The following is a 26,846-nucleotide window of genomic DNA, read 5'->3' on the forward strand; positions in this document are numbered from 1 at the left end:
CTAGTTACGTATCAAAGGTAGTCTTTCATCTATGCCCTATAATCACTAATGAGAGTCCATTTGAGACTGACTCTATTGGCCAAATCCATAGATTTTGATGTTATACAAGTTACATTGCATCTGGATAGATGCAATGAACATCACACACTGAGATAAAAGTGACACAGTGCTTAGATGTACCCAAACCGCCTTGTATTGACATTTTATTAGTTTGCTACATGATCAGCCAAATCTCCAAGTTGTCAAGTTGGAGACAATAATGAAATGAATCAAATTGTGTGGAAGAACCTGTTCAACAACATTAAGCTAGCAATGTGGAAAGGTTCCATGGTATAATGGTGAGCACTCTGGACTCTGAATCCAGCGGTCCGAGTTCAAAGCTCGGTGGGACCTACTGTTGGCAGGTTGTAGCTTTTCTCGATGCAATGAGTGACTCGGTTACTCCACCAACTGGGAGACTCACAGTGGCATTGTCATGGAGCTCATCTTGTTCCAGAAACAGAATACTATGTGCACTAAACACTCATGACAAGTCTAAAAAAACTGATACCGGCACAGAAATGAGGCCAAGCCTGCACGATGGTTTAAAATGAACACACTCTTAGCTAAATATCCTTGCTGATCTCTGTCACATAATGCTAAAAAAACATTTTGGGCATTCCATTCAAGTTTGGGCATGAAGTGCGATCCCAGACACAATCCCCAATTCCTCTTTTATAACCCTACCCTAGTTTTCAAGTGCTTCCTTATTTTTGTCATAAGGGTTAGTATTTGAAATATATTAAAACTAGTGTCTGTGTAACACTGTTCACTTTTCCAGTGCACACTTGCTTCATTTGGCAGCATCTGGAGATTCCCTGGTGTATAGGTAAGCACTCTGGACTATGAATCCAGCAATCTGAGTTAAAAACAGGGTGGGACCTGTTATAGTGTACAATGAATAAAACCAGCTGGACCTTTAAGCTGGCTTGCTGTTCTCAGGTTTTAATGTGCAATAAATGCAGGCAACTTTGGCAACTGTTCTTTCTCTTATGCTCCATTCAATGACTCTAGTACTCTACCAAATGACGTGGTTCAATTAATTTAATGCAATATTTGGATACTGGGTACCTTTTCTGGAGTTTGCTGAAAAACTGAATGTATATGTTAAAGCTCTATGAATTGATGTCTTGCCAGTATAGGGCAGAAGAATACCAATACCAGCTGACAGGTGTGTAGTGGCTTAATCAACAAGCACTTTTTTGCCTGAGACATACCATACTTCACGCATCCATCACTGATGGCCAGGGTAGCAATAAACTGATAAAGAGATAGGCTGATGACGAGTTTGCACATTTGATTTACAATAATTACGCCTAATCTAAATGCTGTCTTTGCGCATTTTTTTCGGAGTACCGAACCAAGCCTGTTCTGTTGTCAGGATGGCCGAGCGGTCTAAGGCGCTGCGTTAAGGTTGCAGTCTCTCCTGGAGGCGTGGGTTCGAATCCCACTTCTGACAAATGTTGTTTTTTAAGTACAACAGCTGACACTTGGAAAACACATTGGATCCATTCTTCCACATTCGTCAGAGGTGGGGAACCACCTATTCTCCAAGACTGCTTACCTGGATAAGGTGTGTTCAATCAGACAGAAAGTGCAGGAGCAGTGGCTAAAGCACGGATAGCTGACAAGCAAGCAGGGCTGTAGAGCTCAAGGAGCATGGCTTTGGCACCCCTCTAGTTACGTATCAAAGGTAGTCTTTCATCTATGCCCTATAATCACTAATGAGAGTCCATTTGAGACTGACTCTATTGGCCAAATCCATAGATTTTGATGTTATACAAGTTACAGTGCATCTGGATAGATGCAATGAATATCACACACTGAGATAAAAGTGACACAGTGCTTAGATGTACCCAAACCGCCTTGTATTGACATTTTTTTAGTTTGCTACATGATCAGCCAAATCTCCAAGTTGTCAAGTTGGAGACAATAATGAAATGAATCAAATTGTGTGGAAGAACCTGTTCAACAACATTAAGCTAGCAATGTGGAAAGGTTCCATGGTGTAAAGGTGAGCACTCTGGACTCTGAATCCAGCGATCCGAGTTCAAATCTCGGTGGGACCTACTGTTGGCAGGTTGTAGCTTTTCTCAATGCAATGAGTGACTCAGTTACTCCACCAACTGGGAGACTCACAGTGGCATTGTCATGGAGCTCATCTTGTTCCAGAAACAGAATACTATGTGCACTAAACACTCATGACAAGTCTAAAAAAACTGATACCGGCACAGAAATGAGGCCAAGCCTGCACAATGGTTTAAAATAAACACACTCTTAGCTAAATATCCTTGCTGATTTCTGTCACATAATGCTAAAAACACATTTTGGGCATGAAGTGCGATCCCAGACAAAATCCCCAATTCCTCTTTTATAACCCTACCCTAGTTTTCAAGTGCTTCCTTATTTTTGTCATAAGGGTTAGTATTTGAAATATATTAAAACTAGCGTCTGTGTAACACTGTTCACTTTTCCAGTGCACACTTGCTTCATTTGGCAGCATCTGGAGATTCCCTGGTGTATAGGTAAGCACTCTGGACTATGAATCCAGCAATCTGAGTTCAAATCACGATGGGACCTGTTATAGTGTAGAATGAATAAAACCAGCTGGACCTTTAAGCTGGCTTGCTGTTCTCAGGTTTTAATGTGCAATAAATGCAGGCAACTTTGGCAACAGTTCTTTCTCTTATGCTCCATTCAATGACTTTAGTACTCTACCAAATGCCGTGGTTCAATTAATATAATGCAATATTTGGATACTGTTTACCTTTTCTGGAGTTTGCTGAAAAACTGAATGTATATGTTAAAGCTCTATGAAATAATGTCTTGCCAGTAAAGGGCAGAAGAACACCAATACCAGCTGACAGGTGTGTAGTGGCTTAATCAACAAGCTCTTTTTTGCCTGAGACATACCATACTTCACGCATCCATCACTGATGGCCAGGGTAGCAATAAACTGATAAAGAGATAGGCTGATGACGAGTTTGCACATTTGATTTACAATAATTACGCCTAATCTAAATGCTGTCTTTGCGCATTTTTTTCGGAGTACCAAACCAAGCCTGTTCTGTTGTCAGGATGGCCGAGCGGTCTAAGGCGCTGCGTTAAGGTCGCAGTCTCTCCTGGAGGCGTGGGTTCGAATCCCACTTCTGACAAATGTTGTTTTTTAAGGACAACAGCTGACACTTGGAAAACACATTGGATCCATTCTTCCACATTCGTCAGAGGTGGGGAACCACCTATTCTCCAAGACTGCTTACCTGGATAAGGTGTGTTCAATCAGACAGAAAGTGCAGGAGCAGTGGCTAAAGCACGGATAGCTGACAAGCAAGCAGGGCTGTGGAGCTCAAGGAGCATGGCTTTGGCACCCCTCTAGTTACGTATCAAAGGTAGTCTTTCATCTATGCCCTATAATCACTAATGAGAGTCCATTTGAGACTGACTCTATTGGCCAAATCCATAGATTTTGATGTTATACAAGTTACAGTGCATCTGGATAGATGCAATGAATATCACACACTGAGATAAAAGTGACACAGTGCTTAGATGTACCCAAACCGCCTAATATTGACATTTTTTTAGTTTGCTACATGATCAGCCAAATCTCCAAGTTGTCAATTTGGAGACAATAATGAAATGAATCAAATTGTGTGGAAGAACCTGTTCAACAACATTAAGCTAGCAATGTGGAAAGGTTGCGTGGTGTAATGGTGAGCACTCTGGACTCTGAATCCAGCGATCCGAGTTCAAATCTCGGTGGGACCTACTGTTGGCAGGTTGTAGCTTTTCTCGATGAAATGAGTGACTCGGTTACTCCACCAACTGGGAGACTCACAGTGGCATTGTCATGGAGCTCATCTTGTTCCAGAAACAGAATACTATGTGCACTAAACACTCATGACAAGTCTAAAAAAACTTATACCGGCACAGAAATGAGGCCAAGCCTGCACGATGGTTTAAAATAAACACACTATAAGCTTAATATCCTTGCTGATCTCTTTCACATAATGCTAAAAACACATTTTGGGCATTCCATTCAAGTTTGGGCATGAAGTGCGATCCCAGACACAATCCCCAATTCCTCTTTTATAACCCTACCCTAGTTTTCAAGTGCTTCCTTATTTTTGTCATAAGGGTTAGTATTTGAAATATATTAAAACTAGTGTCTGTGTAACACTGTTCAATTTTCCAGTGCACACTTGCTTCATTTGGAAGCATCTGGAGATTCCCTGGTGTATAGGTAAGCACTCTGGACTATGAATCCAGCAATCTGAGTTCAAATCACGATGGGACCTGTTATAGTGTAGAATGAATAAAACCAGCTGGACCTTTAAGCTGGCTTGCTGTTCTCAGGTTTTAATGTGCAATAAATGCAGGCAACTTTGGCAACAGTTCTTTCTCTTATGCACCATTCAATGACTCTAGTACTCTACCAAATGACGTGGTTCAATTAATTTAATGCAATATTTGGATACTGGGTACCTTTTCTGGAGTTTGCTGAAAAACTGAATGTATATGTTAAAGCTCTATGAATTGATGTCTTGCCAGTAAAGGGCAGAAGAACACCAATACCAGCTGACAGGTGTGTAGTGGCTTAATCAACAAGCACTTTTTTGCCTGAGACATACCATACTTCACGCATCCATCACTGATGGCCAGGGTAGCAATAAACTGATAAAGAGATAGGCTGATGACGAGTTTGCACATTTGATTTACAATAATTACGCCTAATCTAAGTGCTGTCTTTGCGCATTTTTTTCGGAGTACCGAACCAAGCCTGTTCTGTTGTCAGGATGGCCGAGCGGTCTAAGGTGCTGCGTTAAGATTGCAGTCTCTCCTGGAGGCGTGGGTTCGAATCCCACTTCTGACAAATGTTGTTTTTTAAGTACAACAGCTGACACTTGGAAAACACATTGGATCCATTCTTCCACATTCGTCAGAGGTGGGGAACCACCTATTCTCCAAGACTGCTTACCTGGATAAGGTGTGTTCAATCAGACAGAAAGTGCAGGAGCAGTGGCTAAAGCACGGATAGCTGACAAGCAAGCAGGGCTGTGGAGCTCAAGGAGCATGGCTTTGGCACCCCACTAGTTACGTATCAAAGGTAGTCTTTCATCTATGCCCTATAATCACTAATGAGAGTCCATTTGAGACTGACTCTATTGGCCAAATCCATAGATTTTGATGTTATACAAGTTACATTGCATCTGGATAGATGCAATGAACATCACACACTGAGATAAAAGTGACACAGTGCTTAGATGTACCCAAACCGCCTTGTATTGACATTTTTTTAGTTTGCTACATGATCAGCCAAATCTCCAAGTTGTCAAGTTGGAGACAATAATGAAATGAATCAAATTGTGTGGAAGAACCTGTTCAACAACATTAAGCTAGCAATGTGGAAAGGTTCCATGGTGTAAATGTGAGCACTCTGGACTCTGAATCCAGCGATCCGAGTTCAAATCTTGGTGGGACCTACTGTTGGAAGGTTGTAGCTTTTCTTGATGCAATGAGTGACTCGGTTACTCCACCAACTGGGAGACTCACAGTGGCATTGTCATGGAGCTCATCTTGTTCCAGAAACAGAATACTATGTGCACTAAACACTCATGACAAGTCTAAACAAACTGATACCGGCACAGAAATGAGGCCAAGCCTGCACGATGGTTTAAAATAAACACACTCTTAGCTAAGTATCCTTGTTGATCTCTGTCACATAATGCTAAAAACACATTTTGGGCATTCCATTCAAGTTTGGGCATGAAGTGCGATCCCAGACACAATCCCCAATTCCTCTTTTATAACCCTACCCTAGTTTTCAAGTGCTTCCTTATTTTTGTCATAAGGGTTAGTATTTGAAATATATTAAAACTAGTGTCTGTGTAACACTGTTCAATTTTCCAGTGCACACTTGCTTCATTTGGAAGCATCTGGAGATTCCCTGGTGTATAGGTAAGCACTCTGGACTATGAATCCAGCAATCTGAGTTCAAATCACGATGGGACCTGTTATAGTGTAGAATGAATAAAACCAGCTGGACCTTTAAGCTGGCTTGCTGTTCTCAGGTTTTAATGTGCAATAAATGCAGGCAACTTTGGCAACAGTTCTTTCTCTTATGCTCCATTCAATGACTCTAGTACTCTACCAAATGCCGTGGTTCAATTAATATAATGCAATATTTGGATACTGTTTACCTTTTCTGGAGTTTGCTGAAAAACTGAATGTATATGTTAAAGCTCTATGAAATAATGTCTTGCCAGTAAAGGGCAGAAGAACACCAATACCAGCTGACAGGTGTGTAGTGGCTTAATCAACAAGCTCTTTTTTGCCTGAGACATACCATACTTCACGCATCCATCACTGATGGCCAGGGTAGCAATAAACTGATAAAGAGATAGGCTGATGACGAGTTTGCACATTTGATTTACAATAATTACGCCTAATCTAAATGCTGTCTTTGCGCATTTTTTTCGGAGTACCAAACCAAGCCTGTTCTGTTGTCAGGATGGCCGAGCGGTCTAAGGCGCTGCGTTAAGGTCGCAGTCTCTCCTGGAGGCGTGGGTTCGAATCCCACTTCTGACAAATGTTGTTTTTTAAGGACAACAGCTGACACTTGGAAAACACATTGGAACCATTCTTCCACATTCGTCAGAGGTGGGGAACCACCTATTCTCCAAGACTGCTTACCTGGATAAGGTGTGTTCAATCAGACAGAAAGTGCAGGAGCAGTGGGTAAAGCACGGATAGCTGACAAGCAAGCAGGGCTGTGGAGCTCAAGGAGCATGGCTTTGGCACCCCTCTAGTTACGTATCAAAGGTAGTCTTTCATCTATGCCCTATAATCACTAATGAGAGTCCATTTGAGACTGACTCTATTGGCCAAATCCATAGATTTTGATGTTATACAAGTTACAGTGCATCTGGATAGATGCAATGAATATCACACACTGAGATAAAAGTGACACAGTGCTTAGATGTACCCAAACCGCCTAATATTGACATTTTTTTAGTTTGCTACATGATCAGCCAAATCTCCAAGTTGTCAATTTGGAGACAATAATGAAATGAATCAAATTGTGTGGAAGAACCTGTTCAACAACATTAAGCTAGCAATGTGGAAAGGTTCCGTGGTGTAATGGTGAGCACTCTGGACTCTGAATCCAGCGATCTGAGTTCAAATCTCGGTGGGACCTACTGTTGGCAGGTTGTAGATTTTCTCGATGAAATGAGTGACTCGGTTACTCCACCAACTGGGAGACTCACAGTGGCATTGTCATGGAGCTCATCTTGTTCCAGAAACAGAATACTTTGTGCACTAAACACTCATGACAAGTCTAAAAAAACTTATACCGGCACAGAAATGAGGCCAAGCCTGCACGATGGTTTAAAATAAACACACTATAAGCTTAATATCCTTGCTGATCTTTTTCACATAATGCTAAAAACACATTTTGGGCATTCCATTCAAGTTTGGGCATGAAGTGCGATCCCAGACACAATCCCCAATTCCTCTTTTATAACCCTACCCTAGTTTTCAAGTGCTTCCTTATTTTTGTCATAAGGGTTAGTATTTGAAATATATTAAAACTAGTGTCTGTGTAACACTGTTCAATTTTCCAGTGCACACTTGCTTCATTTGGAAGCATCTGGAGATTCCCTGGTGTATAGGTAAGCACTCTGGACTATGAATCCAGCAATCTGAGTTCAAATCACGATGGGACCTGTTATAGTGTAGAATGAATAAAACCAGCTGGACCTTTAAGCTGGCTTGCTGTTCTCAGGTTTTAATGTGCAATAAATGCAGGCAACTTTGGCAACAGTTCTTTCTCTTATGCTCCATTCAATGACTCTAGTACTCTACCAAATGACGTGGTTCAATTAATTTAATGCAATATTTGGATACTGGGTACCTTTTCTGGAGTTTGCTGAAAAACTGAATGTATATGTTAAAGCTCTATGAATTGATGTCTTGCCAGTAAAGGGCAGAAGAACACCAATACCAGCTGACAGGTGTGTAGTGGCTTAATCAACAAGCACTTTTTTGCCTGAGACATACCATACTTCACGCATCCATCACTGATGGCCAGGGTAGCAATAAACTGATAAAGAGATAGGCTGATGACGAGTTTGCACATTTGATTTACAATAATTACGCCTAATCTAAATGCTGTCTTTGCGCATTTTTTTCGGAGTACCGAACCAAGCCTGTTCTGTTGTCAGGATGGCCGAGCGGTCTAAGGTGCTGCGTTAAGATTGCAGTCTCTCCTGGAGGCGTGGGTTCGAATCCCACTTCTGACAAATGTTGTTTTTTAAGTACAACAGCTGACACTTGGAAAACACATTGGATCCATTCTTCCACATTCGTCAGAGGTGGGGAACCACCTATTCTCCAAGACTGCTTACCTGGATAAGGTGTGTTCAATCAGACAGAAAGTGCAGGAGCAGTGGCTAAAGCACGGATAGCTGACAAGCAAGCAGGGCTGTGGAGCTCAAGGAGCATGGCTTTGGCACCCCACTAGTTACGTATCAAAGGTAGTCTTTCATCTATGCCCTATAATCACTAATGAGAGTCCATTTGAGACTGACTCTATTGGCCAAATCCATAGATTTTGATGTTATACAAGTTACATTGCATCTGGATAGATGCAATGAACATCACACACTGAGATAAAAGTGACACAGTGCTTAGATGTACCCAAACCGCCTTGTATTGACATTTTTTTAGTTTGCTACATGATCAGCCAAATCTCCAAGTTGTCAAGTTGGAGACAATAATGAAATGAATCAAATTGTGTGGAAGAACCTGTTCAACAACATTAAGCTAGCAATGTGGAAAGGTTCCATGGTGTAATGGTGAGCACTCTGGACTCTGAATCCAGCGATCCGAGTTCAAATCTTGGTGGGACCTACTGTTGGAAGGTTGTAGCTTTTCTTGATGCAATGAGTGACTCGGTTACTCCACCAACTGGGAGACTCACAGTGGCATTGTCATGGAGCTCATCTTGTTCCAGAAACAGAATACTATGTGCAATCAACACTCATGGCAAGTGTTTAAAGAACTAATACAGGGAGAGAGATGAGGCAAAGGTTGCACAATGGTTTACGATAGACAAACTCTTAAGTAAATATCGTTGCGGTTCTCATTCAGATAATGCTAAAAACACATTTTGGGCATGAAGTGCGATCCCAGACACAATCCCAAATTCCTAATTTATAACTCTACCCCTCGTTTTCAAGTGCTTCCCTATTTTTGTGTTTCAACCCAAACAGAGTCATAAGGTCTAGTAGTGTAAATATCTCCCTGTGAAATGCAATAAGCCTTGAAACCCCTGTCAAGCATCTGAGTGTTCAGGACTGCTCAGTAAAACCACAGACTGTTAAAACTGTTGTCTGTGTAACAATGTTCACATTTCCAGTGCACACATTCTTCATTTGGCAGCATCTGGAGATTCCCTGATGTACAGGTAAGCACTCTGGACTGTGAATCCAGTGATCTGAGTTCAAATCACGGTGGGACCTGTTATAGTGTAGAACGAATAAAACCAGCTCGTCCTTTGAGCTGTGTTGCTGGTCTCAGGATTTAATGTGCAATAAATGCAGGCAACTTTGGCAAGAACACCAATACCAGCTGACAGATGTGTAGTGGCTTAATCAACAAGCTCTTTTTTGCCTGAGACATCCCATACTTCACGCATCCATCACTGATGGCCAGGGTAGCAATAAACTGATAAAGAGATAGGCTGATGACGAGTTTGCACATTTGATTCACAATAATTACGCATAATCTAAACGCTGTCTTTTCGGATTTCTTTGGAGTACCAAACAACCCCCCCTTCTGTTGTCAGGATGGCCGAGCGGTCTAAGGCGCTGCGTTCAGGTCGCAGTCTCTACTGGAGGTGTGGGTTTGAATCCCACTTCTGACAAATGCTGGATTTTAGGGACAACAGCTGACACTTGGAAAACACATTCTCCCACATTAGTCAAAGGTGGGGAACCACCTATTCTCCAATGCTGCTTACCTGGATGAATTCATAGACTTTGATGGTATACAAGTTACAGTTCATCTGGATAGATGCAATGAACATCACACACAGTGACAAGAGTGACACAGTGCTTAGATGTACCCAAACTTCCTTGTATTCACAATTTTATAGTTTGCTACATGATCACCCAATCTCCAAGTTGTCAATATGCACGCAATAATGAAATGAATCAAATCGTCTGGAAGAAACTGTTCAACAAAAGTAGCCTAACAATGTGAAATGGTTCCATGGTGTAATGGTGAGCACTCTGGACTTTGAAGCCAGTGATCCGAGGTCAAATCTCGGTGCAACCTACCGCTGGCTAGTTGTAGCTTTTTTGCCCCAATGAGTGACTCAGTTACTCGACCAACTGGGAGACACACAGTGGCATTGTCAACGAGCTCATCTTGTTCCAGAGACATAGAGTACTTTGTGCAATCAACAGTCATGGCAAGTGTTTAAAGAACTAATACAGGGAGAGAGATGAGGCAAAGGTTGCACAATGGTTTACGATAGACACACTCTTAAGTAAATATCCTTGCGATTCTCATTCAGATAATGCTAAAAACACATTTTGGGCATGAAGTGCGATCCCAGACACAATCCCAAATTCCTAATTTATAACCCTACCCCTCGTTTTCAAGTGCTTCCCTATTTTTGTGTTTCACCCCAAACAGAGTCATAAGGGCTAGTAGTTGAAATATCTCCCTGTGAAATGCAATAAGCCTTGAAACCCCTGTCAAGCATGAGAGTGTTCAGGACTGCTCAGTAAAACCACAGACTGTTACAACTGTTGTCTGTGTAACACTGCTCACATTTCCAGTGCGCATATTCTTCATTTGACAGCATCTGGAGATTCCCTGGTGTATAGGTAAGCACTCTGGACTGTGAATCCAGCGATCTGAGTTCAAATCACGGTGGGACCTGTTATAGTGTAGAACGAATAAAACCAGCTCGTCCTTTGAGCTGTGTTGCTGGTCTCAGGATTTAATGTGCAATAAATGCAGGCAACTTTGGCAACAGTTCTTTCTGTTGTGCTCCATTCAATGACTCTAGTACTCTACCAAATGACGTGGTTCAATTAATGTAATGCAATAATTGGATACTGGTTACTCTAAGAACTCTTTTTCTGGAGTTTGCTGAAAAAATGAATGCATATGTTAAAGCTCCATGAATTGATGTCTTCCCAGCAAAGGGCAGAAGAACACCAATACCAGCTGACAGATGTGTAGTGGCTTAATCAACAAGCTCTTTTTTGCCTGAGACATCCCATACTTCACGCATCAATCACTGATGGCCAGGGTAGCAATGAACTGATAAAGAGATAGGCTGATGACGATTTGCACATTTGATTCACAATAATTACGCATAATCTAAACGCTGTCTTTTCGGATTTCTTTGGAGTACCAAACAACCCCCACTTCTGTTGTCAGGATGGCCGAGCGGTCTAAGGCGCTGCGTTCAGGTCGCAGTCTCTCCTGGAGGCGTGGGTTCGAACCCCACTTCTGACAAATGTTGGATTTTAGGGACAACAGCTGACACTTGGAAAACACATTCTCCCACATTAGTCAAAGGTGGGGAACCACCTATTCTCCAATGCTGATTACCTGGATGAATTCATAGACTTTGATGTTATACAATTTACAGTTCATCTGGATAGATGCAATGAACATCACACACAGAGGTAAGAGTGACACAGTGCTTAGATGTACCCAAACTTCCTTGTATTGACAATTTTATAGTTTGCTACATGATCACCCAATCTCCAAGTTGTCAATATGCACACAATAATGAAATTAATCAAATCGTCTGGAAGAAACTGTTCAACAAAAGTAGCTTAACAATGTGAAATGGTTCCATGGTGTAATGGGGAGCACTCTGGACTTTGAATCCAGTGATCTGAGTTCAAATCTCGGTGGAACCTACCGCTGGCTAGTTGTAGGTTTTTTTGCCCCAATGAGTGACTCAGTTACTCCACCAACTGGGAGACACACAGTGGCATTGTCAACGAGCTCATCTTGTTCCAGAGACATAGAGTACTTTGTGCAATCAACACTCATGGCAAGTGTTTAAAGAACTAATACAGGGAGAGAGATGAGGCAAAGGTTGCACAATGGTTTACGATAGACACACTCTTAAGTAAATATCCTTGCGGATCTCATTCAGATAATGCTAAAAACACATTTTGGGCATGAAGTGCGATCCCAGACACAATCCCAAATTCCTAATTTATAACCCTACCCCTCGTTTTCAAGTGCTTCCCTATTTTTGTGTTTCACCCCAAACAGAGTCATAAGGTCTAGTAGTTGAAATATCTCCCTGTGAAATGCAATAAGCCTTGAAACCCCTGTCAAGCATCAGAGTGTTCAGGACTGCTTAGTAAAACCACAGACTGTTAAAACTGTTGTCTGTGTAACACTGTTCACATTTCCAGTGCACACATTCTTCATTTGGCAGCATCTGGAGATGCCCTGGTGTATAGGTAAGCACTCTGGACTGTGAATCCAGCGATCTGAGTTCAAATCACGGTGGGACCTGTTATAGTTTGGAACGAATAAAACCAGCTTGTCCTTTGAGCTGTGTTGCTGGTCTTAGGATTTAATGTGCAATAAATGCAGGCAACTTTGGCAACAGTTCTATCTGTTGTGCTCCATTCAATGACTCTAGTACTCTATCAAATTACGGGGTTCAATTAATGTAATGCAATAATTGGATACTGGTTACTCTAAGAACTCTTTTTCTGGAGTTTGCTGAAAAAATGAATGCATATGTTAAAGCTCCATGAATTGATGTCTTCCCAGCAAAGGGCAAAAGAACACCAATACCAGCTGATAGATGTGTAGTGGCTTAATCAACAAGCTCTTTTTTGCCTGAGACATCCCATACTTCACGCATCAATCACTGATGGCCAGGGTAGCAATGAACTGATAAAGAGATAGCCTGATGACGAGTTTGCACATTTGATTCACAATAATTCCGCATAATCTAAACGCTGTCTTTTCGGATTTCTTTGGAGTACCAAACAACCCCCCCCCTTCTGTTGTCAGGATGGCCGAGCGGTCTAAGGCGCTGCGTTCAGGTCGCAGTCTCTCCTGGAGGCGTGGGTTCGAACCCCACTTCTGACAAATGTTGGATTTTAGGGACAACAGCTGACACTTGGAAAACACATTCTCCCACATTAGTCAAAGGTGGGGAACCACCTATTCTCCAATGCTGATTACCTGGATGAATTCATAGACTTTGATGTTATACAATTTACAGTTCATCTGGATAGATGCAATGAACATCACACACAGAGGTAAGAGTGACACAGTGCTTAGATGTACCCAAACTTTCTTGTATTGACAATTTTATAGTTTGCTACATGATCACCCAATCTCCAAGTTGTCAATATGCACACAATAATGAAATTAATCAAATCGTCTGGAAGAAACTGTTCAACAAAAGTAGCTTAACAATGTGAAATGGTTCCATGGTGTAATGGGGAGCACTCTGGACTTTGAATCCAGTGATCTGAGTTCAAATCTCGGTGGAACCTACCGCTGGCTAGTTGTAGGTTTTTTTGCCCCAATGAGTGACTCAGTTACTCCACCAACTGGGAGACACACAGTGGCATTGTCAACGAGCTCATCTTGTTCCAGAGACATAGAGTACTTTGTGCAATCAACACTCATGGCAAGTGTTTAAAGAACTAATACAGGGAGAGAGATGAGGCAAAGGTTGCACAATGGTTTACGATAGACACACTCTTAAGTAAATATCCTTGCGGATCTCATTCAGATAATGCTAAAAACACATTTTGGGCATGAAGTGCGATCCCAGACACAATCCCAAATTCCTAATTTATAACCCTACCCCTCGTTTTCAAGTGCTTCCCTATTTTTGTGTTTCACCCCAAACAGAGTCATAAGGTCTAGTAGTTGAAATATCTCCCTGTGAAATGCAATAAGCCTTGAAACCCCTGTCAAGCATCAGAGTGTTCAGGACTGCTTAGTAAAACCACAGACTGTTAAAACTGTTGTCTGTGTAACACTGTTCACATTTCCAGTGCACACATTCTTCATTTGGCAGCATCTGGAGATGCCCTGGTGTATAGGTAAGCACTCTGGACTGTGAATCCAGCGATCTGAGTTCAAATCACGGTGGGACCTGTTATAGTTTGGAACGAATAAAACCAGCTTGTCCTTTGAGCTGTGTTGCTGGTCTTAGGATTTAATGTGCAATAAATGCAGGCAACTTTGGCAACAGTTCTTTCTGTTGTGCTCCATTCAATGACTCTTGTATTCTATCAAATTACGGGGTTCAATTAATGTAATGCAATAATTGGATACTGGTTACTCTAAGAACTCTTTTTCTGGAGTTTGCTGAAAAAATGAATGCATATGTTAAAGCTCCATGAATTGATGTCTTCCCAGCAAAGGGCAAAAGAACACCAATACCAGCTGATAGATGTGTAGTGGCTTAATCAACAAGCTCTTTTTTGCCTGAGACATCCCATACTTCACGCATCAATCACTGATGGCCAGGGTAGCAATAAACTGATAAAGAGATAGGCTGATGACGAGTTTGCACATTTGATTCACAATAATTACGCATAATCTAAACGCTGTCTTTTCGGATTTCTTTGGAGTACCAAACAACCCCCACTTCTGTTGTCAGGATGGCCGAGCGGTCTAAGGCGCTGCGTTCAGGTCGCAGTCTCTCCTGGAGGCGTGGGTTCGAACCCCACTTCTGACAAATGTTGGATTTTAGGGACAACAGCTGACACTTGGAAAACACATTCTCCCACATTAGTCAAAGGTGGGGAACCACCTATTCTCCAATGCTGCTTACCTGGAGGAATTCATAGACTTTGATGTTATACAAATTACAGTTCATCTGGATAGATGCAATGAACATCACACACAGAGGTAAGAGTGACACAGTGCTTAGATGTACCCAAATTTCCTTGTATTGACAACTTTATAGTTTGCTACATGATCACCCAATCTCCAAGTTGTCAATATGCACACAATAATGAAATGAATCAAATCGTCTGGAAGAAACTGTTCAACAAAAGTAGCCTAACAATGTGAAATGGTTCCATGTTGTAATGGGGAGCACTCTGGACTTTGAATCCAGTGATCCGAGTTCAAATCTCGGTGGAACCTACCGCTGGCTAGTTGTAGGTTTTTTTGCCCCAATGAGTGACTCAGTAACTCCACCAACTGGGAGACACACAGTGGCATTGTCAACGAGCTCATCTTGTTCCAGAGACATAGAGTACTTTGTGCAATCAACACTCATGGCAAGTGTTTAAAGAACTAATACAGGGAGAGAGATGAGGGAGAGAGATGAGGCAAAGGTTGCACAATGGTTTACGATAGACACACTCTTAAGTAAATATCCTTGCGGATCTCATTCAGATAATGCTAAAAACACATTTTGGGCATGAAGTGCGATCCCAGACACAATCCCAAATTCCTAATTTATAACCCTACCCCTCGTTTTCAAGTGCTTCCCTATTTTTGTGTTTCACACCAAACAGAGTCATAAGGTCTAGTAGTTGAAATATCTCCCTGTGAAATGCAATAAGCCTTGAAACCCCAGTCAAGCATCAGAGTGTTCAGGACTGCTCAGTAAAACCACAGACTGTTAAAACTGTTGTCTGTGTAACACTGTTCACATTTCCAGTGCACACATTCTTCATTTGGCAGCATCTGGAGATTCCCTGGTGTATAGGTAAGCACTCTGGACTGTGAATCCAGCGATCTGAGTTCAAATCACGGTGGGACCTGTTATAGTGTAGAACGAATAAAACCAGCTCGTCCTTTGAGCTGTGTTGCTGGTCTCAGGATTTAATGTGCAATAAATGCAGGCAACTTTGGCAACAGTTCTTTCTGTTGTGCTCCATTCAATGACTCTTGTATTCTATCAAATTACGGGGTTCAATTAATGTAATGCAATAATTGGATACTGGTTACTCTAAGAACTCTTTTTCTGGAGTTTGCTGAAAAAATTAATGCATATGTTAAAGCTCCATGAATTGATGTCTTCCCAGCAAAGGGCAGAAGAACACCAATACCAGCTGACAGATGTGTATTGGCTTACTCAACAAGCTCTTTTTTGCCTGAGACATCCCATACTTCACGCATCAATCACTGATGGCCAGGGTCGCAATGAACGGATAAAGAGATAGGCTGATGACGAGTTTGCACATTTGATTCACAATAATTACGCATAATCTAAACGCTGTCTTTTCGGATTTCTTTGGAGTACCAAACAACCCCCCCCTTCTGTTGTCAGGATGGCCGAGCGGTCTAAGGCGTTGCGTTCAGGTCGCAGTCTCTCCTGGAGGCGTGGGTTCGAACCCCACTTCTGACAAATGTTGGATTTTAGGGACAACAGCTGACACTTGGAAAACACATTCTCCCACATTAGTCAAAGGTGGGGAACCACCTATTCTCCAATGCTGATTACCTGGATGAATTCATAGACTTTGATGTTATACAATTTACAGTTCATCTGGATAGATGCAATGAACATCACACACAGAGGTAAGAGTGACACAGTGCTTAGATGTACCCAAACTTCCTTGTATTGACAATTTTATAGTTTGCTACATGATCACCCAATCTCCAAGTTGTCAATATGCACACAATAATGAAATTAATCAAATCGTCTGGAAGAAACTGTTCAACAAAAGTAGCTTAACAATGTGAAATGGTTCCATGGTGTAATGGGGAGCACTCTGGACTTTGAATCCAGTGATCTGAGTTCAAATCTCGGTGGAACCTACCACTGGCTAGTTGTAGGTTTTTTTGCCCCAATGAGTGACTCAGTTACTCCACCAACTGGGAGACACACAGTGGCATTGTCAACGAGCTCATCTTGTTCCAGAGACATAGAGTACTTTGTGCAATCAACACTCATGGCAAGTGTTTAAAGAACTAATACAGGGAGAGAGATGAGGCAAAGGTTGCACAATGGTTTACGATAGACACACTCTTAAGTAAATATCCTTGCGGATCTCATTCAGATAATGCTAAAAACACATTTTGGGCATGAAGTGCGATCCCAGACACAATCCCAAATTCCTAATTTATAACCCTACCCCTCGTTTTCAAGTGCTTCCCTATTTTTGTGTTTCACCCCAAACAGAGTCATAAGGTCTAGTAGTTGAAATATCTCCCTGTGAAATGCAATAAGCCTTGAAACCCCTGTCAAGCATCAGAGTGTTCAGGACTGCTTAGTAAAACCACAGACTGTTAAAACTGTTGTCTGTGTAACACTGTTCACATTTCCAGTGCACACATTCTTCATTTGGCAGCATCTGGAGATGCCCTGGTGTATAGGTAAGCACTCTGGACTGTGAATCCAGCGATCTGAGTTCAAATCACGGTGGGACCTGTTATAGTTTGGAACGAATAAAACCAGCTTGTCCTTTGAGCTGTGTTGCTGGTCTTAGGATTTAATGTGCAATAAATGCAGGCAACTTTGGCAACAGTTCTATCTGTTGTGCTCCATTCAATGACTCTAGTACTCTATCAAATTACGGGGTTCAATTAATGTAATGCAATAATTGGATACTGGTTACTCTAAGAACTCTTTTTCTGGAGTTTGCTGAAAAAATGAATGCATATGTTAAAGCTCCATGAATTGATGTCTTCCCAGCAAAGGGCAAAAGAACACCAATACCAGCTGATAGATGTGTAGTGGCTTAATCAACAAGCTCTTTTTTGCCTGAGACATCCCATACTTCACGCATCAATCACTGATGGCCAGGGTAGCAATAAACTGATAAAGAGATAGGCTGATGACGAGTTTGCACATTTGATTCACAATAATTACGCATAATCTAAACGCTGTCTTTTCGGATTTCTTTGGAGTACCAAACAACCCCCACTTCTGTTGTCAGGATGGCCGAGCGGTCTAAGGCGCTGCGTTCAGGTCGCAGTCTCTCCTGGAGGCGTGGGTTCGAAGCCCACTTCTGACAAATGTTGGATTTTAGGGACCACAGCTGACACTTGGAAAACACATTGGATCCATTCTTCCACATTCGTCAGAGGTGGGGAACCACTTATTCTCCAAGACTGCTTACCTGGATAAGGTGTGTTCAATCAGACAGAAAGTGCAGGAGCAGTGGGTAAAGCACGGATAGCTGACAAGCAAGCAGGGCTGTGGAGCTCAAGGAGCATGGCTTTGGCACCCCTCTACTTACGTATCAAAGGTAGTCTTTCATCTATGCCCTATAATCACTAATGAGAGTCTATTTGAGACTGACTCTATTGGCCAAATCCATAGATTTTCATGTTATACAAGTTACAGTGCATCTGGATAGATGCAATGAACATCACACACTGAGATAAAAGTGACACAGTGCTTAGATGTACCCAAACCGCCTCGTATTGACATTTTTTTAGTTTGCTACATGATCAGCCAAATGTCCAAGTTGTCAAGTTGGAGACAATAATGAAATGAATCAAATTGTGTGGAAGAACCTGTTCAACAACATAAAGCTAGCAATGTGGAAAGGTTCCATGGTGTAATGGTGAGCACTCTGGACTCTGAATCCAGCGATCAGAGTTCAAATCTCGGTGGGACCTACTGTTGGCAGGTTGTAGCTTTTCTCGATGCAATGATTGACTCGGTTACTCCACCAACTGGGAGACTCACAGTGGCATTGTCATGGAGCTCATCTTGTTCCAGAAACAGAATACTATGTGCACTAAACACTCATGACAAGTCTAAAAAAACTGAAACCGGCACAGAAATGAGGCCAAGCCTGCACGATGGTTTAAAATAAACACACTCTTAGCTAAGTATTCTTGCTGATCTCTGTCACATAATGCTAAAAACACATTTTGGGCATTCCATTCAAGTTTGGGCATGAAGTGCGATCCCAGACACAATCCCCAATTCCTCTTTTATAACCCTACCCTAGTTTTCAAGTGCTTCCTTATTTTTGTCATAAGGGTTAGTATTTGAAATATATTAAAAATAGTGTCTGTGTAACACTGTTCACTTTTCCAGTGCACACTTGCTTCATTTGGCAGCATCTGGAGATTCCCTGGTGTATAGGTAAGCACTCTGGACTATGAATCCAGCAATCTGAGTTCAAATCACGATGGGACCTGTTATAGTGTAGAATGAATAAAACCAGCTGGACCTTTAAGCTGGCTTGCTGTTCTCAGGTTTTAATGTGCAATAAATGCAGGCAACTTTGGCAACAGTTCTTTCTCTTATGCTCCATTCATTGACTCTAGTACTCTACCAAATGACGTGGTTCAATTAATATAATGCAATATTTGGATACTGGTTACCTTTTCTGGAGTTTGCTGAAAAACTGAATGTATATGTTAAAGCTCTATGAATTGATGTCTTGCCAGTAAAGGGCAGAAGAACACCAATACCAGCTGACAGGTGTGTAGTGGCTTAATCAACAAGCTCTTTTTTGCCTGAGACATCCCATACTTCACGCATCCATCACTGATGGCCAGGGTAGCAATAAACCGATAAGGAGATAGGCTGATGACGAGTTTGCACATTTGATTTACAATAATTACGCCTAATCTAAATGCTGTCTTTGCGCATTTTTTTTTGGAGTACCAAACCAAGCCTGTTCTGTTGTCAGGATGGCCGAGCGGTCTAAGGCGCTGCGTTCAGATCGCAGTCTCTACTGGAGGCGAGGGTTCGAACCCCACTTCTGACAAATGTTGGATTTTAGGGACAACAGCTGACACTTGGAAAACACATTCTCCCACATTAGTCAAAGGTGGGGAACCACCTATTCTCCAATGCTGCTTACCTGGATGAATTCATAGACTTTGATGTTATACAAGTTACAGTTCATCTGGATTGATGCAATGAACATCACACACAGAGGTAAGAGTGACACAGTGCTTAGATGTACCCAAACTTCCTTGTATTGACAACTTTATAGTTTGCTACATGATCACCCAATCTCCAAGTTGTCAATATGCACACAATAATGAAATGAATCAAATCGTCTGGAAGAAACTGTTCAACAAAAGTAGCCTAACAATGTGAAATGGTTCCATGGTGTAATGGTGAGCACTCTGGACTTTGAATCCAGTGATCGGAGTTCAAATCTCGGTGGAACCTACTGCTGGCTAGTTGTAGGTTTTTTTGCCCCAATGAGTGACTCAGTTACTCCACCAACTGGGAGACACACAGTGGCATTGTCAACGAGCTCATCTTGTTCCAGAGACATAGAGTACTTTGTGCAATCAACACTCATGGCAAGTGTTTAAAGAACTAATACAGGGAGAGAGATGAGGCAAAAGTTGCACAATGGTTTACGATAGACACACTCTTAAGTAAATATCCTTGCGGATCTCATTCAGATAATGCTAAAAACACATTTTGGGCATGAAGTGCGATCCCAGACACAATCCCAAATTCCTAATTTATAACCCTACCCCTTGTTTTCAAGTGCTTCCCTATTTTTGTGTTTCACCCCAAACAGAGTCATAAGGTCTAGTAGTTGAAATATCTCCCTGTGAAATGCAATAAGCCTTAAAACCCCTGTCAAGCATCTGAGTGTTCGGGACTGCTCAGTAAAACCACAGACTGTTAAAACTGTTGTCTGTGTAACACTGTTCACATTTCCAGTGCACACATTCTTCATTTGGCAGCATCTGGAGATTCCCTGGTGTATAGGTAAGCACTCTGGACTGTGAATCCAGCGATCTGAGTTCAAATCACGTTGGGACCTGTTATAGTGTAGAACGAATAAAACCAGCTCGTCCTTTGAGCTGTGTTGCTGGTCTCAGGATTTGATGTGCAATAAATGCAGGCAACTTTGGCAACAGTTCTTTCTGTTGTGCTCCATTCAATGACTCTAGTACTCTATCAAATGACGGGGTTCAATTAATGTAATGCAATAATTGGATACTGGTTACTCTAAGAACTCTTTTTCTGGAGTTTGCTGAAAAAATGAATGCATCTGGTAAAGCTCCATGAATTGATGTCTTCCCAGCAAAGGGCAGAAGAACACCAATACCAGCTGACAGATGTGTAGTGGCTTAATCAACAAGCTCTTTTTTGCCTGAGACATCCCATACTTCACGCATCAATCACTGATGGCCAGGGTAGGAATGAACTGATAAAGAGATAGGCTGATGACGAGTTTGCACATTTGATTCACAATAATTACGCATAAAATAAACGCTGTCTTTTCGGATTTCTTTGGAGTACCAAACAACCCCACCTTCCGTTGTCAGGATGGCCGAGCGGTCTAAGGCGCTGCGTTCAGGTCACAGTCTCTCCTGGAGGTGTGGGTTTGAATCCCACTTCTGACAAATGTTGGATTTTATGGACAACAGCTGACACTTGGAAAACACATTCTCCCACAGTAGTCAAAGGTGGGGAACCACCTATTCTCCAATGTTGCTTACCTGGATGAATTCATAGACTTTGATGTTATACAAGTTACAGTTCATCTGGATAGATGCAATGAACATCACACACAGAGATAAGAGTGACACAGTGCTTAGATGTACCCAAACTTCCTTGTATTGACAATTTTATAGTTTGCTACATGATCACCCAATCTCCAAGTTGTCAATATGCACACAATACTGAAATGAATCAAATCGTCTGGAAGGAACTGCTCAACAAAAGTAGCCTAACAATGTGAAATGGTTCCATGGTGTAATGGTGAGCACTCTGGACTTTGAATCCAGTGATCCGAGTTCAAATCTCGGTGGAACCTACCGCTGGCTAGTTGTAGGTTTTTTTGCCCCAATGAGTGACTCAGTTACTCCACCAACTGGGAGACACACAGTGGCATTGTCAACGAGCTCATCTTGTTCCAGAGACATAGAGTACTTTGTGCAATCAACACTCATGGCAAGTGTTTAAAGAACTAATACAGGGAGAGAGATGAGGCAAAGGTTGCACAATGGTTTACGATAGACACACTCTTAAGTAAATATCCTTGCGGATCTCATTCAGATAATGCTAAAAACACATTTTGGGCATGAAGTGCGATCCCAGACACAATCCCAAATTCCTAATTTATAACCCTACCCCTCGTTTTCAAGTGCTTCCCTATTTTTGTGTTTCACCCCAAACAGAGTCATAAGGGCTAGTAGTTGAAATATCTCCCTGTGAAATGCAATAAGCCTTGAAACCCCTGTCAAGCATCAGAGTGTTCAGGACTGCTCAGTAAAACCACAGACTGTTACAATTGTTGTCTGTGTAACACTGTTCACATTTCCAGTGCGCATATTCTTCATTTGGCAGCATCTGGAGATTCCCTGGTGTATAGGTAAGCACTCTGGACTGTGAATCCAGCGATCTGAGTTCAAATTACGGTGGGACCTGTTATAGTGTAGGACGAATAAAACCAGCTCGTCCTTTGAGCTGTGTTGCTGGTCTCAGGATTTAATGTGCAATAAATGCAGGCAACTTTGGCAACAGTTCTTTCTGTTGTGCTCCATTCAATGACTCTAGTACTCTACCAAATGACGTGGTTCAATTAATGTAATGCAATAATTGGATACTGGTTACTCTAAGAACTCTTTTTCTGGAGTTTGCTGAAAAAATGAATGCATATGTTAAAGCTCTATGAATTGATGTCTTCCCAGCAAAGGGCAGAAGAACACCAATACCAGCTGATAGATGTGTAGTGGCTTAATCAACAAGCTCTTTTTTGCCTGAGACATCCCATACTTCACGCATCAATCACTGATGGCAAGGGTAGCAATGAACTGATAAAGAGATAGGCTGATGACGAGTTTGCACATTTCATCCATCAAGAGCGGAAGGAGAAGAATGGAAACGGAGAAAAGTGGCGTCTATGGGGAAAGCGCGTTGAGAGGGAATGAGCTGGAGCTGGCGGAGGAGACGAGGAAGTCGCTGAATAAGGGTGTCAAGCAGATTGAGAAAAGAATGGAGATTGCAAAGGAGCGGCCTGGACGGAGAATGGAGAATGACTGTTTGGCGGCAGATGAGAGACAACAGGGAGAACGGGTAAGCACGCGTTCGGAGCCGGGTGGAGCGACAGAGACACGGAAAGAAATGCGGTATGATAGGGACTTGACTGTATTGGCTGAGGTGGTGGGAGAAGAGAAAGTTAAGACAATGGAACTGCTGAGAGCAATGCGTGATGTGTGTGGAGGCATCGTTGCATTGCGGGAGACGGGGCCGAATAAATATGAGGTGACGGTCAAGAGCGAAGCTGGAAAGAAAAGACTCTTAGATGGATTTAAAGTGGGTAGAGCAGTGGTGATGGTAAAAACTTTAGTTATCGATGAATTGGTGGTGTCATTTTTGAATTTGCCTGCCTATATTGCGGATGAGGACATTTTAGAAAAACTGGATGTGTGGGGAGTGAGAGCAATCTCTCCTATTAAAAGACGGTTGTGGCCTGGGACTGACGTGGCGGACGGAACAAGATATGTAAAAGTTAAATTTAATGAAACTGTGCAGTCATTACCATATTCCTCAAAATTTATGACGGCCACAGGACCAGAATACTTCAGAGTTATTCATAATAATCAGGTTAAGGTGTGTAGGATGTGTTTACAGCCTGGGCATATAGTTAGAGATTGCCCAGATTTCACATGCTTTCACATGCAATGCAATAAACAGGGTCATTATGCACGTGAGTGTGATGCCTGGGCGCACAGGTGTGTTGCGTGCCATGCCCCAGCGGAGCAATGTAATTGCCATAATGCAGGTGAAGGGGAAGGGGTGGTAAACCGGGACTCCATCTCTGATGATGAGAGGAGTAATGTCAGGCCTGCACAGGAGCCAGCCCTGGGTAGCGAGACAGAGAGTGAGAATGAGCTTGGAGATGAGGTGGTGTCACAGAGTGCTGACTTGTTGGTGCAAGAGGGCATAAGAAATGAGGGTGTCGATGAGCTAGGATCCAGTATGGATCATGTGCTGGCGGACTGGAGCGGGGATGCGGCGAGTCGCCCTGAAGGGGGCTGGCTAGGCTCACCCCGGCCTGAGCCGAATGAGCCTCACTCTCGAAATGAAATAGAGTCCACCACTCGAATACCCACTTCTGATGTAGCCCTGCTGGCTCCCCAGGCTACTAGCGTGGACTCAGATTTAGAGATGGATGTCCAATGGGTAAAACAGGTCAGGAAGAGGGCACAGCAGGGTAAGCCAAGTGGAACTGAGGGAGGGTATAGAAATAAAGGTAAGAAATATGCCAAAAAATGACAGGGCCGATTTTAGTTTTTTTTCTGGGAATGCTGCTTCTCTCTCAAAATTTGAATGGTCTTAAAAACATTGAGAGAATTGAACAGCTTTGCGGGAAAATGCTGTGTGACATCCTGTGCGTCCAGGAATGCAGGTGGACCTCTGAGATAATAAAAAGCATAAAGTGCTTTTGGAGAGGGGATCTGTTTTATTCTCTCTCCCCAGACAAAACTGCAGGGGTAGCAATCTTTGTAAAACCTGGATTGTTTGAGAGTGTCGTGCAAATTGCTAAGGATGATCAGGGAAGGCTACTGGTGATTGATGTAATTGAACAGAGTCAGAGATATAGAATTGTGAATTTATATGGGCCAAATAGTGAAGGAGAGAGGAGGGTTTTTTTCAGGCGCTGTAAAAGATGGACAGATGATCGCTCAGTGGTGATAGGGGACTGGAATGTGACACTGGCTAGGATAGATGTGGGTGTCAACAATAAATTTAAGAATGACACTAGTAGGTCGGCTGTGTTTGAATGGATGGAAGAGTGTGACTTGATGGATGCATGGAGAGTACTGAACCCCGGTACCCGTGCGTATTCGCGCAGGCAAGTGGTGTTGGGCAGGCTGAAACAATCTAGAATAGATTTGTGCTTGCTAGCGTCAGGTTTGGTTAAGGTTTTAAATAACTGTAAATATGAGTTTTGCACTTGGAGTGATCATGCCTCTCTGAGAGTGGCTCTAGGGGAGGGCAGGGTGCAGAGGAATGGGGGCTTGTGGTGCTTTAATTCAAGCCTCTTAGAGGATGGATTTTTTAGAGCAAAAATGGAGTCTTTTCTCTCTGCTCTATGTGATCAAAGTGAGTTTGTGGTTGACATCATTGAGTGGTGGGAGCGCACTAAGTTAAAAATCAAGAAGCGCTGCATCGCATTGAGCAGAGAGAAAAGACAAAGAGAGAAAAGAGAGGAGGATGAGCTGAGGGACCGCCTGAAAAAGGAGCTTGAGTTGGTTGAGGCTGGGTGTGGACATCCGTTGGAGACGTATCTTGTGCTGAGGGAGCAGTTGAGACACCTTGATGAGAGAAAATGCAGGGGTGCAATGATCCGCAGCAAAGCGCAGCATATGTTGAAAGGTGAGCGCTGTACTGCATTTTTTCTGGGTTTGGAAAAGAGGAAACAGACCAAAACATATATTTCTGAAATAAAGGACTCGGAGGGTAACACACATACTGATTCAGTGGATATTTTACAAACCGTGCAAGATTTCTATTCCAATTTATTTAGTAGGCAAAAGATATCACAGATAAAGTTAAATCAAGTACTTGGGAAAATTAGCTGCTCCCTCAGTCACGAGGATGCGGCTTTGTGTGATGAAAACATCCAGTTGGAAGAAGTGAAAGAGGCAATCTTAGCCCTGAATACATCAAGGAGCCCAGGTTCGGACGGTCTCTCAGCTGAATTCTATCAGCATTTCAGTCACCTGCTGGCCCCTGTCCTCTGCAGACTTTTTTTGGCCATACAGGAGGAGGGCAGGTGCGCAGAGTCCTTCCTGAGGGGAGTGATCACTCTAGTGTATAAAAACAAAGGGGAAAAATCTGACCTAGCAAACTATAGACCAATTAGCCTGCTCAACACTGACTATAAGATCCTGACTAAGGTACTGGGTTTTAGGCTCAAAGGAGTGATCGGCTCGATAATTGGGCCTACCCAGACTTACAGTATTCCTGGGAGGGATATTGCTGACTGCATCCTGTCAACAAAGTTGTCTTTTGAAAACCTAATGATGACAGGGGGCATATACCTCAGTGTTGATTTGGAGAAGGCATTTGACAGGGTCAGTCATGAGTTTCTCTTTGGATGTCTGGGGGTTTTTGGGTTCGGCCCAATTTTTCGAGAACGGGTGAAGTTGTTGTACAGCCGGGCTACTAGTGTCGTGAAATGTAACGGCCTCTTAACAGATCCTTTCCCCCTAGAGAGATCAGTGAGGCAGGGATGTCCGCTGTCTGCTATGCTATATGCAATTGTAGCAGAGCCTCTTGCACAATCCATTATAACCGATCTGCTTATCAAGGGGATAACATCTCCCAAAGGTAATGAGTTTAAAATAGCTCAGTATGCGGATGATATAAGCATTATGGTTAAGGATGGTGAGAGTTTACAACAGGTGCTAAAGCACCTTGAAGCATATGAGCAGGCGGCGGGAGCCCGAGTTAATAGGGAGAAATCCAGCCTTATTTGTGGGCCCGGGTCTGCTCTAGGGGATGTGGGTCTGAATTTTAAAAGGGGTGAGACTGAGGTCAAGCTACTTGGGATATATATTTGTCCTCAGCCGCTGGTCAGCGTCCGCAAAACCTGGGAGGAGAGGCTCGCGTGGTGTAGGTCCAGGCTTGGGCTGTGGAAGATGAGAGGTCTTGGGCTGAAGGGAAGAGTGGTCATTATAAACTCCATAATAGTGCCGGGGCTGGTCTATGCCATGCAGGTCTGTCACCTGCCGGGCGATGTACTGTCCGGGCTGTGCAGCGCTATCAGCGGTTTCTTGTGGAAAGGCAAGGCCTTCACTATTGCTCACAAGACACTAGTTGGGCCATACGCAAAAGGGGGTTTGAATCTCTGTGATTTGAAAACCAAATT

General features: G+C 42.7%; 24 non-coding genes across 24 annotated transcripts; all 24 read left to right on the top strand.

Annotated features, from left to right (window-relative positions):
• The first annotated feature begins 321 nt into the window (after positions 1-321).
• Positions 322-393, top strand: trnaq-cug (transfer RNA glutamine (anticodon CUG)). The gene has a single exon. It is a non-coding gene; the product is annotated as a tRNA-Gln (tRNA).
• A 1,022-nt stretch (positions 394-1,415) lies between these two features.
• trnal-aag (transfer RNA leucine (anticodon AAG)) lies at positions 1,416-1,498 on the top strand. Its single transcript has one exon. It is a non-coding gene; the product is annotated as a tRNA-Leu (tRNA).
• Positions 1,499-2,036: 538 nt separating this feature from the next.
• trnaq-cug (transfer RNA glutamine (anticodon CUG)) lies at positions 2,037-2,108 on the top strand. The gene has a single exon. It is a non-coding gene; the product is annotated as a tRNA-Gln (tRNA).
• Positions 2,109-3,111: 1,003 nt separating this feature from the next.
• On the top strand, positions 3,112-3,194 carry trnal-aag (transfer RNA leucine (anticodon AAG)). Its single transcript has one exon. It is a non-coding gene; the product is annotated as a tRNA-Leu (tRNA).
• Positions 3,195-3,732: 538 nt separating this feature from the next.
• On the top strand, positions 3,733-3,804 carry trnaq-cug (transfer RNA glutamine (anticodon CUG)). Its single transcript has one exon. It is a non-coding gene; the product is annotated as a tRNA-Gln (tRNA).
• Positions 3,805-4,826: 1,022 nt separating this feature from the next.
• On the top strand, positions 4,827-4,909 carry trnal-aag (transfer RNA leucine (anticodon AAG)). Its single transcript has one exon. It is a non-coding gene; the product is annotated as a tRNA-Leu (tRNA).
• Positions 4,910-6,541: 1,632 nt separating this feature from the next.
• Positions 6,542-6,624, top strand: trnal-aag (transfer RNA leucine (anticodon AAG)). Its single transcript has one exon. It is a non-coding gene; the product is annotated as a tRNA-Leu (tRNA).
• A 538-nt stretch (positions 6,625-7,162) lies between these two features.
• On the top strand, positions 7,163-7,234 carry trnaq-cug (transfer RNA glutamine (anticodon CUG)). Its single transcript has one exon. It is a non-coding gene; the product is annotated as a tRNA-Gln (tRNA).
• Positions 7,235-8,256: 1,022 nt separating this feature from the next.
• On the top strand, positions 8,257-8,339 carry trnal-aag (transfer RNA leucine (anticodon AAG)). The gene has a single exon. It is a non-coding gene; the product is annotated as a tRNA-Leu (tRNA).
• Positions 8,340-8,877: 538 nt separating this feature from the next.
• On the top strand, positions 8,878-8,949 carry trnaq-cug (transfer RNA glutamine (anticodon CUG)). The gene has a single exon. It is a non-coding gene; the product is annotated as a tRNA-Gln (tRNA).
• A 932-nt stretch (positions 8,950-9,881) lies between these two features.
• On the top strand, positions 9,882-9,964 carry trnal-cag (transfer RNA leucine (anticodon CAG)). The gene has a single exon. It is a non-coding gene; the product is annotated as a tRNA-Leu (tRNA).
• A 1,527-nt stretch (positions 9,965-11,491) lies between these two features.
• On the top strand, positions 11,492-11,574 carry trnal-cag (transfer RNA leucine (anticodon CAG)). The gene has a single exon. It is a non-coding gene; the product is annotated as a tRNA-Leu (tRNA).
• Positions 11,575-11,915: 341 nt separating this feature from the next.
• trnaq-uug (transfer RNA glutamine (anticodon UUG)) lies at positions 11,916-11,987 on the top strand. The gene has a single exon. It is a non-coding gene; the product is annotated as a tRNA-Gln (tRNA).
• Positions 11,988-13,105: 1,118 nt separating this feature from the next.
• trnal-cag (transfer RNA leucine (anticodon CAG)) lies at positions 13,106-13,188 on the top strand. Its single transcript has one exon. It is a non-coding gene; the product is annotated as a tRNA-Leu (tRNA).
• A 341-nt stretch (positions 13,189-13,529) lies between these two features.
• On the top strand, positions 13,530-13,601 carry trnaq-uug (transfer RNA glutamine (anticodon UUG)). The gene has a single exon. It is a non-coding gene; the product is annotated as a tRNA-Gln (tRNA).
• Positions 13,602-14,717: 1,116 nt separating this feature from the next.
• trnal-cag (transfer RNA leucine (anticodon CAG)) lies at positions 14,718-14,800 on the top strand. The gene has a single exon. It is a non-coding gene; the product is annotated as a tRNA-Leu (tRNA).
• A 341-nt stretch (positions 14,801-15,141) lies between these two features.
• trnaq-uug (transfer RNA glutamine (anticodon UUG)) lies at positions 15,142-15,213 on the top strand. The gene has a single exon. It is a non-coding gene; the product is annotated as a tRNA-Gln (tRNA).
• Positions 15,214-16,343: 1,130 nt separating this feature from the next.
• trnal-cag (transfer RNA leucine (anticodon CAG)) lies at positions 16,344-16,426 on the top strand. Its single transcript has one exon. It is a non-coding gene; the product is annotated as a tRNA-Leu (tRNA).
• A 341-nt stretch (positions 16,427-16,767) lies between these two features.
• Positions 16,768-16,839, top strand: trnaq-uug (transfer RNA glutamine (anticodon UUG)). Its single transcript has one exon. It is a non-coding gene; the product is annotated as a tRNA-Gln (tRNA).
• A 1,116-nt stretch (positions 16,840-17,955) lies between these two features.
• On the top strand, positions 17,956-18,038 carry trnal-cag (transfer RNA leucine (anticodon CAG)). The gene has a single exon. It is a non-coding gene; the product is annotated as a tRNA-Leu (tRNA).
• Positions 18,039-18,576: 538 nt separating this feature from the next.
• On the top strand, positions 18,577-18,648 carry trnaq-cug (transfer RNA glutamine (anticodon CUG)). Its single transcript has one exon. It is a non-coding gene; the product is annotated as a tRNA-Gln (tRNA).
• A 1,023-nt stretch (positions 18,649-19,671) lies between these two features.
• Positions 19,672-19,754, top strand: trnal-cag (transfer RNA leucine (anticodon CAG)). The gene has a single exon. It is a non-coding gene; the product is annotated as a tRNA-Leu (tRNA).
• Positions 19,755-20,095: 341 nt separating this feature from the next.
• trnaq-uug (transfer RNA glutamine (anticodon UUG)) lies at positions 20,096-20,167 on the top strand. The gene has a single exon. It is a non-coding gene; the product is annotated as a tRNA-Gln (tRNA).
• Positions 20,168-21,707: 1,540 nt separating this feature from the next.
• trnaq-uug (transfer RNA glutamine (anticodon UUG)) lies at positions 21,708-21,779 on the top strand. Its single transcript has one exon. It is a non-coding gene; the product is annotated as a tRNA-Gln (tRNA).
• The last annotated feature ends 5,067 nt before the right edge of the window (positions 21,780-26,846 follow it).

The sequence above is a fragment of the Channa argus genome, unplaced genomic scaffold, assembly GCF_033026475.1.
Source record: "Channa argus isolate prfri unplaced genomic scaffold, Channa argus male v1.0 Contig031, whole genome shotgun sequence".
Classification (NCBI taxonomy): domain Eukaryota; kingdom Metazoa; phylum Chordata; class Actinopteri; order Anabantiformes; family Channidae; genus Channa; species Channa argus.